The sequence below is a fragment of the Triticum urartu genome, chromosome 3 (assembly GCF_003073215.2).
Source record: "Triticum urartu cultivar G1812 chromosome 3, Tu2.1, whole genome shotgun sequence".
Classification (NCBI taxonomy): Eukaryota; Viridiplantae; Streptophyta; class Magnoliopsida; order Poales; family Poaceae; genus Triticum; species Triticum urartu.
The window spans coordinates 615,322,646-615,336,268 of record NC_053024.1 but is presented as its reverse complement, the minus strand read 5'-3'; the positions used below and the strand labels follow the sequence as shown (position 1 = coordinate 615,336,268).

Genomic DNA, 13,623 nt, shown 5'->3' with positions numbered 1-13,623 from the left:
CATACAAATCATTGATCCAAGGAAGGGGATATTTGTTCTGAATTGTAGCTTGGTTGATAGGACGGTAGTCTTGGACCAAACGATTCATTCCATCCTTCTTCTTTACAAAGAGAGAAGGTGCTCCCCAAGCTGAGGAACTTGGACGAATGAAACCACTGCGAAGAGATTTGTCGATTTCCTCCTTAAGTTCAAGGAGTTCATGAGGCGGCATCTTGTAGGGTCATTTGGCAATAGGAACGGTGCTTGGTTTCAAATCGATGACGAACTCGACAGCCCGGGCAGGGGGTATTCTTGGAAGTTCTTCTGGAAAGACATCTAGGAAGTCGCGAACAACTGGAATCTTTTCAATTCCCTCAGGAGGTGCTGCGTTCAACGCACTCAAGACATATAGTCGTGCTTCAGCATTTTGAACAAGTTGAGCATGGTAGCTTACTATCTCATCGGAAGGATGTAGGAGGTGAACGACCTTGGTGGCGCAAACGATAGAAGCAGTATGCGCTTTCAACCATTCCATTCCCAAAATGAGGTCAATATTGGAAGACTCGAGAATAATGGGGGAAACAAGAAATTCCAACCATTCAATCTCAACGGGAACGTCGCGACCAATCATGGTAGTTTGACATCGGCCCGCAGGGGTGCGTACCACAATCGGAGTGTTCATGGGCTCGCATCGAATGTCGTGTGCATATGCAAAATTTTCTAACATGAATGAATGCGATGATCATGAATCAAATAAACAGATGCTGGTACTAAATTAACAAGGAGAGTACCCATCACAATAGCAGGCTGGTCTTGAGCTTCATTCAGATCAACATGATTAGCCTGACCATGACCATATGGTCTGGCATTGTGGTTGCGGGGTTGATTGATACCACAAGCATTAGAAGGCAGAGCCAGCTGATTCTGATTCTCAGGGCAGTTCCTAGAACGATGGCCCGGAAGGCCACACTTGAAGCACATACCATCATTGGGATTAGGAGCAGAAGCTTAGGGTGGTACAGCCCAAAGGGGTTGCCTCTGCGGTGGAGGAGGCAGACGAGGTGCGGCATAGGTCTGTCTTGGTGCAGGTGCAGCTGGACGATACATGTTGTGGGGAATCCATATCCGACGCTTCTGTGCTCACGGGCCCAAAGATGAGCTAGCATCACGGCTGCGCCTAAGGGGTCCCTGGTGTTCCTGAAGACCAGTCTCAACCTGAATAGCCTTGTTCACCAAGGTGGCGAAGTCGGCAAAGTCATGAGCAAGCAGTGCTAGCTTAATATCAGGGTGAAGTCCATCATGGAACTTTTCTTGCCTACGAGCATCAGTTGCAATGTCTTCTTCAGCATAACGAGACAAATCCAGAAATTCCCGCTGATAAACATCTATAGTATTGTTGCCTTGGGTGAGGTTGCGGAAATCTCGCTTCTTCCTGTCCATGATTCCCTGAGGAATGAAGAGGGCACGAAAGGTAGCTTGGAAATCCAGCCAAGTGATGACCGTTCCAGTAGGCAGGGTACGCCTGTGGCTGTCCCACCATTGAGCAGCGGGACCCTTCAAAAAGAAAGATGCAAAGGTGACATAGCTAGAAAGGGCCACACTAGCAGACTCCATTTCATATGTGATGTCGCGGAGCCAGTCATCAGCATCAAGGGGTTGAGTTGAGCTGCGGTAAATAGTTGGGTTGAGACGCATGAAGTCCTGCAGAGTTACTGGGGTTGGCTGTTCATTCATGTTCGAACGAGGAAACTGAGCCATCATTCCTTCCATGAACTGGCGGTTCAGCTCAAATTGTTGCATCATTCCAGCAAAGAATTCGGGCGGCGGTGGATCGTTGGCACGACGGCCACGAACAGCGGGTCTAACCATCCTGCTAACATGTAACAGGGGGATAGTTCAGCATTGAGCATTTGTAAAAACAAGGATCATTCATGATGAAACATGCATAATGAAAGAGGTACGATGGATACCACTTCGTTGCCATCACGACAGTGTGTGTACTATCCAGAATACTATTCTAAGGAAAAACTATCGCTTATCCAGCTTTGGGGTGAATGCGGTCACGGGATCCTAATGTTAGAGTTAGTAAAACCATTTTAACCCGAATAGAAGAGAGATCAAAGTCCCAGAGTAAAGATCGAGGAGTAAAAGATCCTAATACCACCCATATGGTGACGTGGGCCCGTAAGACACACAGCCAATGTTAGTAAAAGTTTTTCAGTGACTAGACTCAACTTCGGCCAAGGAGTTGGAAAGGGGGCTACCTACAGGCAGTCGGCTCTGATACCAACTTGTGACGCCCTCGATTCAATCATACACTAATAATAGACGCAAATGTGTATGATCAAGATCAAGGACTCATGGGAAGATATCACAACACAACCCTAGACACAAATTAAAATAATACAAGCTTTATATTACAAGCCAGGGGCCTCGAGGGCTCGAATCGATGTTGGGGATATCGCTTATCGGGAACTTATCGGTCGACCCATGATAAGGGGTAAATCGGCCAGTTTATCGGCATATCGGCCGATTTATCGCCATATCGGTTGACTTATCGGCCGATTTATCTTATCGGCCAGACAACGGTAAGCGATAAATCAGCCGATTTATCGGAATATCGGAAGATATCTTGAACAGTGGCTCGAATACATAAGCTCGAATACACAAGAGTCAGCGGAAGCAACAATATCTGAGTACAGACATGAGTTAAACAAGTTTGCCTTAAGAAGGCTAGCACAAAAACAACATCGATCGAAAAGGCAAGGCCTCCTACCTGGGAGCCTCCTAACTACTCCTGGTCGACGACGGTCTTCACCTAGTGGTAGGCACCCTCGGGGTAGTAGTAATCATCAGTGGTGTCGTCTGGCTCCTGGGATCCGTCATCTGGTCGCAACAATCGGGTATGGGGGAAAAAGAAGTAGCAAAGCAACCGTGAGTACTCATCCAAAGTACTCGCAAGACTTACATCAGATCAAAACTAAGTATGCATCTGTATCAAAGGAATGGGTTGTATCTGTGGACTAAACTGCAAGCTGTCAGAAGAGAAGGGAAAAGCCTAGCCTATCAAAGACTAGCATCTTCAAGCATCTTGCAGCATATAGAAGAGTACAGATCAACATAATGTAAAGTAGGTAGTGTTATCAACCTCGGCCAGAGGTCCTTTCTCGACTCCCTGCGAGAAAGCAATCCCAGAGCCATACTACTCATTTCTCATCACAAACAATTCCTCATCACCATCCATTTCTCATATCCATTCCTCATCTCAAGTATCCAGTTCTAGTTGTATCGATCGGGATACAACTCCAAGTGTCCGTTACCGTAGGACAGGCTATCGGTAGATGTTTTCTTCCCTGCAGGGGTGCACCAACTTACCCACCATGCTCGATTAACTCTAGCCGGACACACTTTCCTGGGTCATGCCCGGCCTCGGCCAAACAATACGCTGCAACCCGACCTAGGCTTAATAGAGAGGTGATCACGCCGGACTAAACCTATGCCCCCAGGGGTCATGGGCCATCTCCCCGGGAACTCCTGCACATTGCGTATGCGGCCGGTGAGCAGACCTAGCTACCTCCTTCAACAAGGCAGGAGCTTACGCAGTCCAACCCGGCGCACGCCACTCAATCACTGACGTCGATTAAGCTTCGGCTGATGTATACGACGCAGAACGCCCATACTATGCCCACGTGATGGTTAGTGCTATCAGGCCAGAGGCCCCTCGGATAAAATATCCAAACCGTAGTGGATTAGGAGCATGCGGTAACGAGCAGAGACTCATGATCGATGTGACCCTGTCGCCCCGTCTCGAGTACTTGCGGCAAGGGCTATGAATGCAAGGCCACGCCTCGTAAGTATCTCGCGGGCACCTTCCAGGTCAACCCGACTCCACATCACTCGCTATTAAGCTCGCGCGGGTACCCCTCCAGGACGACCCGTCTTTAGTAACATGGCTCAGTGCAAAGTCATAGTAACCATAGTAACTGTGTGTCTAACACCAAGGGGGAAAACCCGAGGAATCACCCCCGGTGAATTCCACTCGATGTAATCATCAAGGTGAACGTAAGAGGATCCACCCTCGAGGTTCACACTTGAGGGGTTGCACGACAAAGCCGTATCAGAAGTGGTTAAGGAGGAAATCACCCTCGATGACCACGACTGAATAGCTACTCTACAGAGGTCTCTTTAGGAGTGATGTAAGAGGTTCCACCCTCGGCACTCGATGGTTACTCTACAAAGTCGTGCAACTAAGGGGGGGTGATGTGCGGTGTCGGGGCCTAGACGTCGATTATGTTGATCGAGTCATCGAACATAAAGCGGGGACAACTGGGACAAGGTGGGGGGTCACTGATGGATCACTAACCAACCTATACTAAGCAGTTTAGGATAAGCAAGTAAAGTATGAAAGCATGTAACAACAACAGGTTATGCATCAGAGTAGGATCATACAAAAAGCAGTAGCAGTTCTAATGCAAGCATGAGAGGGAAAGAAATGGGCGATATTGGAATGCTCAAGGAGGGTTTGCTTTCCTGGTTGCTCTGCCAAGGAGGGGTCGTCGCCGACATAGTCGATCACAGGGGCAACATCGGCCTCGGGGTCTACCGGAGAGAAGAGGGGGAAGAAACAGTAAATACAAAGCAAACAAAGGTACCACTAAGCATTACATGACGATAGGCAGAGCTAGGGTTGTCCTAACGTAGTACTACACGTTGCATACGGAGGGGATAAACATCCGAGGATGAATTCCCGGCGTTAGACGAATTCCGGCAGATGAAAGAGAGGGGATGGTTCCATGTTCAGCGTGCTATGGGCATGTGACAGGTGAATTGACCGCGCATTCGGATTCGTGGGATTTTTCTGAGCAACTTTCATATAGAAAACATTTTCATCGGAGTTACGGTTTATTTTCTATGAATTTTTGAAAGATTTAAACATTTTCTGGATTTATCTAAATTGATAGAAATGGACTTATGACATCAGCATTGCATGGGGATGACATCAGCAGTCAACAGACTGGTTGACTGGTCAAAATGACCAGTGGGGCCCGCTCGTCATAGACAGTGGGTTAAACAGAGTTAAAAACTTATCTAAACATAGTTAGTTAAACTACTGGGCCCACCTGTCAATGTCTAATTATGTTAACTAATTTAGCTTAATTAATTTCGTTAATTAGGGGGCAGTGGGCCCCTTCTGTCCGTTTGTGTTTAGACTAGGATAATTACTTTTTTATAAAAAAAGTGTTTATTAAACTAATTATCAAAGTTAGGGCCCGCATGTCTGTGAGAGAAGCTGGCCCAGTCAGCGTTGACCTCGATCAACTGGTCAAAGTGGGGCCCCTGGGCCCACCAGTCAGTGGCCCAGGCGATGCCACGCGGGTGCCACGTCGGTGACGTCACCGGAATCACGCCGGCGACCATTCCCGCGGCGGAAGTTCGCTGGAGTTGGCCGGAAAACGACTACAAGGCACGGTTCACCGCGTTTTCGATCGCGTTCGAGAGCTGACGTTGGCGCGCATGGCGCGGTGCCACCTGTTGGTCTCGGGGAGGCTCGATACGACGATGGCGAGCACCTTAGCGGTCGTCAGAGTTCGGCCATAGGCGGGGTGAGCGACAGAGGCCACGGGGAGGGGATCTAGCGGCATGAGCGGCCGCGGTGAGGGGATCTGAGCACGTTCGAGTGCTCGAATGAGCAGGTCAACGACCACAACGTCGACGGCGAGCCTTGCGGTGGAGCTGCGTTCGGGCGGCGACGGGAACAGCGGCTACGGCTACTACGAGAGGCCGAGGTGAGGGGAGATCGAAGCGGCTGCTCACTGTGGGTGTAGGGAAGCGGACGAGGGAGCCGGAGGGAGCTCGACGGCGACATACACCGGCGGTGATCCCGGGAGAACGGAGGTTGAAGACGACGGCGTGACGGTGCTCTAGCGCCTCCGAGCTCCTACAGATGGCACCAGGGGGCGAAGCGGATGACGGCGAGGATCTATGTCATGGCGGTGACGCGCGTGGTGGCTGGTGGCCACGTCGGAGCAAGGTGGACGACGACGGGCGCGTTCGGGCGTGGATGGGGAACCGGGGGAGAGGAAGCGAGCGGGGGCACTGGTGGGGAGAGGGAGAAGCAGAGAGAGCAAGTGGGCGAGTGGGGAGGGAGCCCGAGGCGTCGGGGCGGCCTTATCCCTCTCTCGCCGGCGACGGCAAGTGGGTTCAGCGGGGCTACGCCCCTGTTCCGACCCCGGTCGGGGGAACAGGGAAGGGGACGGGCTGGGGGGATCTGGGCTGGCTCGGGTGGGTTAGGTGGGCCGGCCCAGGTGGGTTAGCTCCAGGGGGTTGCTGTCTCTCTCTCTCTCTTTTGTTTTCTCTAAAAGTTTTCTTTTCCTCTTAAACTTTCTGTTTTCCAAAACTTTTTAGAACCAAGACAGTTTTATAAATTATAAAACTTACACCTAAAATATCATCATGTTTTAGGCTACTGCCACAATTAGTTTAGCACTTAAATAAAACAGGTTAGCATTTTTTGCAAATTAAAAAGCATTTAAACAAATGTTATAAGCACTGTTTTAGCTAATTTAGTGCACTTAAACACTTTGTGAAAATGTTGGTTCACTACCAATATTAGTTATGGGATTATTTGGCACAAGATGAACATTTTAGATTTCATGTTTGAGCATTTTGAATTCACTCATAATTTGAAAATGAATTCAACTATAATTTGAAAGAGAGAGGAGACAATGATGATCAAACACTTGTTTAGCAAAATGATTAACTTAACCCCAGGGGTTACTGTAGCATCAATACACCGGGGTGTTACAGCTCCATTTGCCAGAGCTTTTTCTCTTCCTCCACCTCACTTTTTTTTCTACACGAACCCGCTGCCAAGCAATGGGTTCGAAGCCGACCAAGCCGTAGCCACTGAAGGGCAGTGTTGCATGTCAAAAAGTTGTCATCGGCAACGGCACCACCGAAGCAACGGGAAGTTGAAGGTCCCCTCCAACACCAAAGGGAAGTGGATGGCCACTACAGCGAACATCGCGCATCTCCATCATCTCTTTGTGCAAGAGTACATGCCACCGCCAAGAGTTGCGGACTACTGTTCGCCCTTGGTGATGACTGCCCTAGGGAGGGCATCCCAATGTACACACAATTGTGTTGAAAAAATGCCAAAAAATCATAACAATCTCAAATCAAGTGGGGACACTGGATGCCACTCCGCTATATAGAGCCCCCATTAGAAAAAAAATCAAGTTTTGGTACCATATGAACATAGGGTGGATGACTAGGTTTCTATGTGTTATTAGGACCTATGAGTTCCTCACCTTCATTACTAGAGCCAGAATTCAGGGGGGATTTAAACATGATGAATGATTTAAAAAGGAGAAACAAAGGACAGAACACCTCACACCAAGCATGAAATCACTTTAGAGAGAAACAAATCTCCACCTTATCTGCATAGGGGTTGTCTCCCCATGCACAGTTTGATATTAAGGTGGATTTTGTGTAATATATTCTTTAGTTGATTTAGGAATATACATAAGTGAATAAGCATGAATCCCTAATGTGATATAAGAGTACATATATTGATGATGGTGTTTATCCATGAGATGATCACATTGTTTGCATGCTAGAACACCAGTACTTATGTTGATGATTTCTATCCATGAAAGGTTTCTATTTATTGCTCCAATATGGTGGCTTTTATAGATAAATAAATATGAGTGTTAAAATTTTACTATGTCGATTATGTACGATAAGCATCCAGTGCCAAAAATGGATAACTTGTGTTGTTTCCCTTTATGTAGTCATGCAGAAATGCTATGTGAATCTTGTTGAATTTATATCCAATAGTCATATGTAACGGTGAACAAGGTGGTCATTATAGGGCTTCCCGACTCATGAATGCGACAAATAATAACGCTCAACTTGTACTTTTGTGCGTCCGTTGCAGTGCTCCCATGATCCAGGAAAGCGACAAATCACAGCGTTCAACTTGTTCTTTTGCGTGTCGTTGCATTTCTCCGACAATCAAGGAAAGCGACAAATCACAACTTCAACTTCTTTATTTTGTCGTGGGTGCCATCGTGAATTTAGAGTAAAAAAGGATGCATATATTAATGCTATGACATTACATTTCATCATACATGCTTGCACTTGAATTATCGGCAGTTCAAAAGTCCATCATGTTGCCTAACCTTTGGCTGGGCGTATTTTTTATTACTTTAGCAAATTTATGATAATGTAACTCATATAACTCAAGACATGATGATGCATTATATGTTTGATCTATAAATGAAATAGTTCTCACCTACTGCGAGAGATGATGGTGTATTACATTTTTTATTTACAAATAATGAAGGAGGCACATGGTGTAATGTCGACCGCAACAAAAACAATAACAACTTTGTGAAAAACAAGCCACTAGATCTGCAAGTTAAAATAATATGGAATTAGTATCATTCTGAAAAATGCTACCATTCCAGTTCCGCCAAATATGTTTGCACTCTACTATTGCAAAATCTAATTTTCCTTGCTTCTAAATATAAAGTTTCTCCTACCGTCCATCCTACTCCTTCCTTGTATTTTCATGATTGTTCCAATGGGTAGCCTACAATTGCATGTTACTATTGCAACTCCCTAAAAGGAAACATAAATCCATGAGATGGAAAATCAAATACTTCTCCAAATAAGGATTTTTTTGTCGGGTCCGGTAACACAAGTTTGTTCTCAATTGGTAACATACAATGGCATGTTACTGTTGCAATACTGAAGTGGAAGAATTGATCTAAGATGGCAATATCTAACCCTTCCCTTTCAATTCCTCCCTAGGTGTCGGAGTATATCCCGGCATATCCCTAGATAGGCTATTACAACTAGATGAGTAGACCGGAGGGAAAACAGGAGGCGGTTTACTTAGGTGCAGGCCCTCAGGGTCGAGTTAAAACCCTACTTCCTGCTCGTGTTGTATTGATTGATGTATAGGGGTGTACAATGGTGATAGAGAGATTAGGAATAATCTCTTGGTTATGTCATTATCGACTAGCCTAGCCTATGCCTATATGGATACCGAAGTCTATGGTTTACAGGATCCTAGTCGGTAGAATCATGGAGGAGTCCTCCTAGACGTCGGCTTCCTTGTCATATACTCCAAGACTTCTAAGTCCTTCACTCTATTGGGACCACAGACAGAGACGTCTGCCAAGGGTATAAATCGACCTAAGGGGCACGAGCCGACCTACTCAAGCCAGCTTCCACTATGACGAGCCACGCGTCAGTAGCCCTTGAACCGCTCTTCGATATCGGTTGCACCTTGTTCATGGCCTATTTGGATCCGCTATCCCCTATAAGATTCTCGGGATCGCAATCAGTTCTGGAATCTCTCCTGAAAGTAGATCTGCACAACCGGCTCTTCCAAAAGAATGTGCAGAGCTTCATTTTTCACGCTCTTTTGAGTTTTGTTATGGTTTATGTCTTTCTTAGAGAGGCGAGGCGGTGGCGGCTCTCTAAAGATGGAATAAGGTTCTCCCCGCATTGTTCCCGTCTCAGTGGTGTTTCGAGCATCGTCAGAGGGCATGTGGAGATTTGTCTCCGACGGGTCTCATGGGATTCGGTCGGCGCTTGTCTTCGGTGGATCCACGCCTTCCGTTTGTCTGTATTCGTGTGTCTACATGTTGGATCCTTCTGATCTACGTTTTCCTTCATCGGCGGCGGTTGCTATTCTGACGCGCTGGTCCTATGGGGCTTTAGCTCGATGACTTCCCGATTGTCTACTACAACAAGATTTGCCCGGCTCCTATGAGGAAGGGGCGAAAACGGCGGTGCGCCTTCGGCTCGCTCCAGTGCTAGTAGTCGTCGCTAGGTGGTATACGGACCTAGATGTATTTTTTACTTCTGGTCCTAGAGGCCCACTTAGCCCATTCGTGCAAAGGAAAGAGGTGAGACTAAAGTTTAGTCTCACATTGCTAGTTTGGTAGTAGTTGGGCCTCCTTATAAGGGAGGTTGTTTCTCCACATGTATGAGCATGAGAACAAGAGAGACATACACGCGCGCTCCTCCTCCGCCGCCCCCTGCGGGTTGCTGGAATGCACCGAGCCGTTGTCTAGCTACTGCTACGATCTTCTTGAGTCCTTTGCGGGAGAAGGGTGATAATGTTTTTGGGGCCACGGATGCTCCGGACACCGACAACCTCTTCGACGACATGGCTAGCAAGGACATCGACCCCAAGACCAACGCTTCTGCCGTTGCTCCGTATGTCTTTGTGTTCTCTCGGTTTAAGATCATGCCACAGTTTCTTGATCTATCCTGTCTTGTTCTACATATGTTCTGTTCTAGTTCACATGTGTAGATGCTATTTGCCTTCCGTCTGCTAGATTACATGACTTGTTTCATCTCTATTATAATAGTCATGTTTTATCTACTATTTCTGTTAATAAAATCATGTGGCAAATTGCTCATATTTCCAACACAATGTCGGAAACAGAAATCCATACGGTGAATCGCTATCTCTATAAAGAAACACTGGTACAACAAAGATTCTCCGACAAATTGTTCGGCAGAAGGTACAGTACTCAGAATACGGGAACAAAAATGTATAATGTCGGAAACAGAAATCCATAGGCTGCCCTCGCAAAAACAAAATTCCATAGGCTGAATAGCTATCTCTAGAAACAAACACAGGTACAACAAAGGTTCTCCAACAAATTGTTTGGTAATAGTTACTTTGACAAAGTACTCAGAATACGAAAAATAAAGATACATGCATGCCAAGCCGCACAAACACACAGGTGTGTTCTTCGGGCATACTCCAGTATACAACAGCAGCTGGATTGAACGAATGACAAACTCAGATGTTGGGAAAGGTAAAAACGACAATCTAAAATGAATGGATACGGTACTGGATCGATCCGGTGGGCGGACCCTCTCAGTTGAAGCTAGTGAGGTCCAGTGTGGCCTCCTCCTCGGACGTCTGGAATTCCCTGGAGGCCATCTCGACCACGTCTTCGTCCATATCGCCGCTGCCACCGGCGCTGCTGCGGCCCGTCTCGCTGTCGTAGTAGCCGCCACTGAGGTGCTGGGGGGCGGCAACAAGTTCAGGTTCGTGCATGCAGAATGCATGCGTCCCTGTGCACTACACATCTGCTGAAATGCCGGCTCTGGTCCATGGTGCAGCATGTTGTTGTTGTTTCTGTGGGGCGGATAGTAGTATCGCTCCTGCATCTCGCCGCCGTAGGCGTTGAGGTCCGGCAACGGCGAGCTCAGGTTCATCATCCCTTCCTGGGACAATGATCCAGCAGCCGCGTTGTCTGGGTGGATGTACATACCCATCCCGGGTGGGCTGGAGACGGCCAGCACTGCAGCGCCATTTGGAACCACCTGGCCGTCATACCCGAGGCCGGACGATGGAGACGGTGGCGCCACGTTCTCGTCAGCCATCATTTTGTCGCGGATGTACTCCTCGAGGAGGGCGAACCGGCGCTTCTTCTTGAACCGGCGCTTCAACTTGAGGCTCCGCTTTGTAGCGTTCCAGTGATTCTTGACGGCGTTCTCCGACCGGCCGGGCAGGCACCTTGCGATCGTCAACCAATGGTTTCCGTGTATCTTGTGCGCGTCGATCAGCAGTGTGTCGTCCGCCTCAGTCCAGATGTGGTCCTTCTGGAATGTGATTATATGAAGCAAAGTTAATGCCTCGAGATAATTGGCACAATCAAGTGTAATTGAATTGAATATCATACTGGAAAAACTATTACTGCTACGATTATGGCGTACTCCACCATTAACATCACGAGTCACATCCGATTCATCAGCCATCGCACCCACATCCCCACGAGACTTTAGAAACTCATGTGAAATTCATGGTAAGTACAAACTAATGAGTGCAATTAATTGCATTGGTTCATACTCTAATAATTCTCCAAAGATTAGGTTTGCGGAGTATAGGCAGGAGATTCGTGGGGATTTTAATAATTATTTTCAGAGTGAAACTTGCACGATTTTCAAACGCTCGTGCATCTGCAATTCTAAAAAAAAAGAGTGAATTTCACTTTTTACCCCATATTTATACATTTGTGACACTAATTACCCCTTTGAGTGAAAATTCGTCTAGAATACCCCTTTTGAAATCTTTGGACCCTTGTTTTTTGATGCGTGTCCATCAGGTAAGGTGTGAGGTGACGCCCTGTATCCAAAAACATGTGGACGGCCACAAGGAGTGGAACAGATAGACAAGAGAAGCTTGGACAAGATCGCCAATGATGCCCTCCGATCCTTACAGTTTTTTTTACGAATCAATGACGCAACATGCCGATCCTATTGACCATAAACAAACAAAATGTAAAACTGGGGTAAAACCGTGTTAAAAGTCTCCAAAATCTGACATTTCGATAAAAGTTCCGCTAAATAGGGTAATATGTGTCACAAATGTACAACTACAAGGTAAAAAATGGAATTCACTCAAAAAAAAAACTAATGGTTCACCATTATCTCCCCCCAATCTCTTCCTAAGGGCCACGGACAGAATTACTCATTGATGAAGAAATTGGCGCACTTAATGATTAAAATAAAAGCATGCAGCATATGACGAACCATTTGTTCTTCCTCTCCCACTTAACACCCACTTCCGAATTGTACGACCTAAAGTTCAGCATGCTTCGAACGTAGTAAAAACTAAAATAGAACAATTTAGACTTCCGAATCATATAGATCCATGGAAGATTTCACCTAATTAAAATCAAATCAAGACTATAAGCTGCGATGCATGCATCACCTTGATGCCGGCGCGCAGTTGATTTGTCCATCGCTCACGGCACTGCTTGCCGATCCGTCCCGGGAGGTGCTTGCAAATGGTCGCCCACTTGTGCTCTCCATGCTCATGTACCAATCTCCTGAGAAGTCTGCAAACAAGAAAGCGCATTGATCAATTAAGCAGAATAGCATGCATGCCGCGAGATCAAGCTGCTGGAAAAACGAATCAGATCCAGGTGTTTCACGTACTCGTCCTCTTCCTCTGTCCACGATCCTCTGTACAACGCCCGAGCGTTCCTGGAGGCAGATCTTTGTCGCCGGACCATGGGGATCTCCACCGGGACGGCCTCAGCGCCATAACCCACGGGGGCGTGGGTCCCCTCCGGCATGATGAAGGTTGAGGGAGGCATGCCGAAGCCGGAAACGACCGATCCGGTGTCGGGGACTCTGGTCGGAGCGCTGTCAGCTTGCTGGAAGTGGGAGAAACCATGGGCAGAGTTCGGGGTGTACCTTTCGAACCTCCCATAGTCCTCCGCCGCCAGCTCCTGGTTCAAAAGCATGTCCCCCAACGACGCCATCCGCTCGGCCGGAGGTCGGAAGCAAGGCAGGAGCTGGGAAGGATGTGGAATTTCGGAGGAATCGGGCGAGAGAGAGGGGGGGGGGGGGGGGGGGGGGGGGGGGGGGGGGGGGGGGGGGGGGGGGGGGGGCGGCTCTGACACTGGGGAGAAGGCAAGTCGCTGTCGAGACCAAGATCCAGGGACCCGCATCATATACAGGAGGAAGTGGCGCCCCAGCCGTTCATCTTCGAACCCACTTCCATCCGACGGCAGGAAACCTTCCTAGAATATGACGTTCCAAGTATACATATTCCACAGCGGCACACAGGAAGGGTGAAGATCGGCCGTCGGATCCCAT

At 47.7% G+C, this 13,623-nt stretch overlaps 1 pseudogene; it reads right to left on the bottom strand.

The window, feature by feature from the left end:
• Positions 1-220: 220 nt before the first annotated feature.
• Positions 221-13,286, bottom strand: LOC125547028 (annotated as a pseudogene).
• Positions 13,287-13,623: the final 337 nt, after the last annotated feature.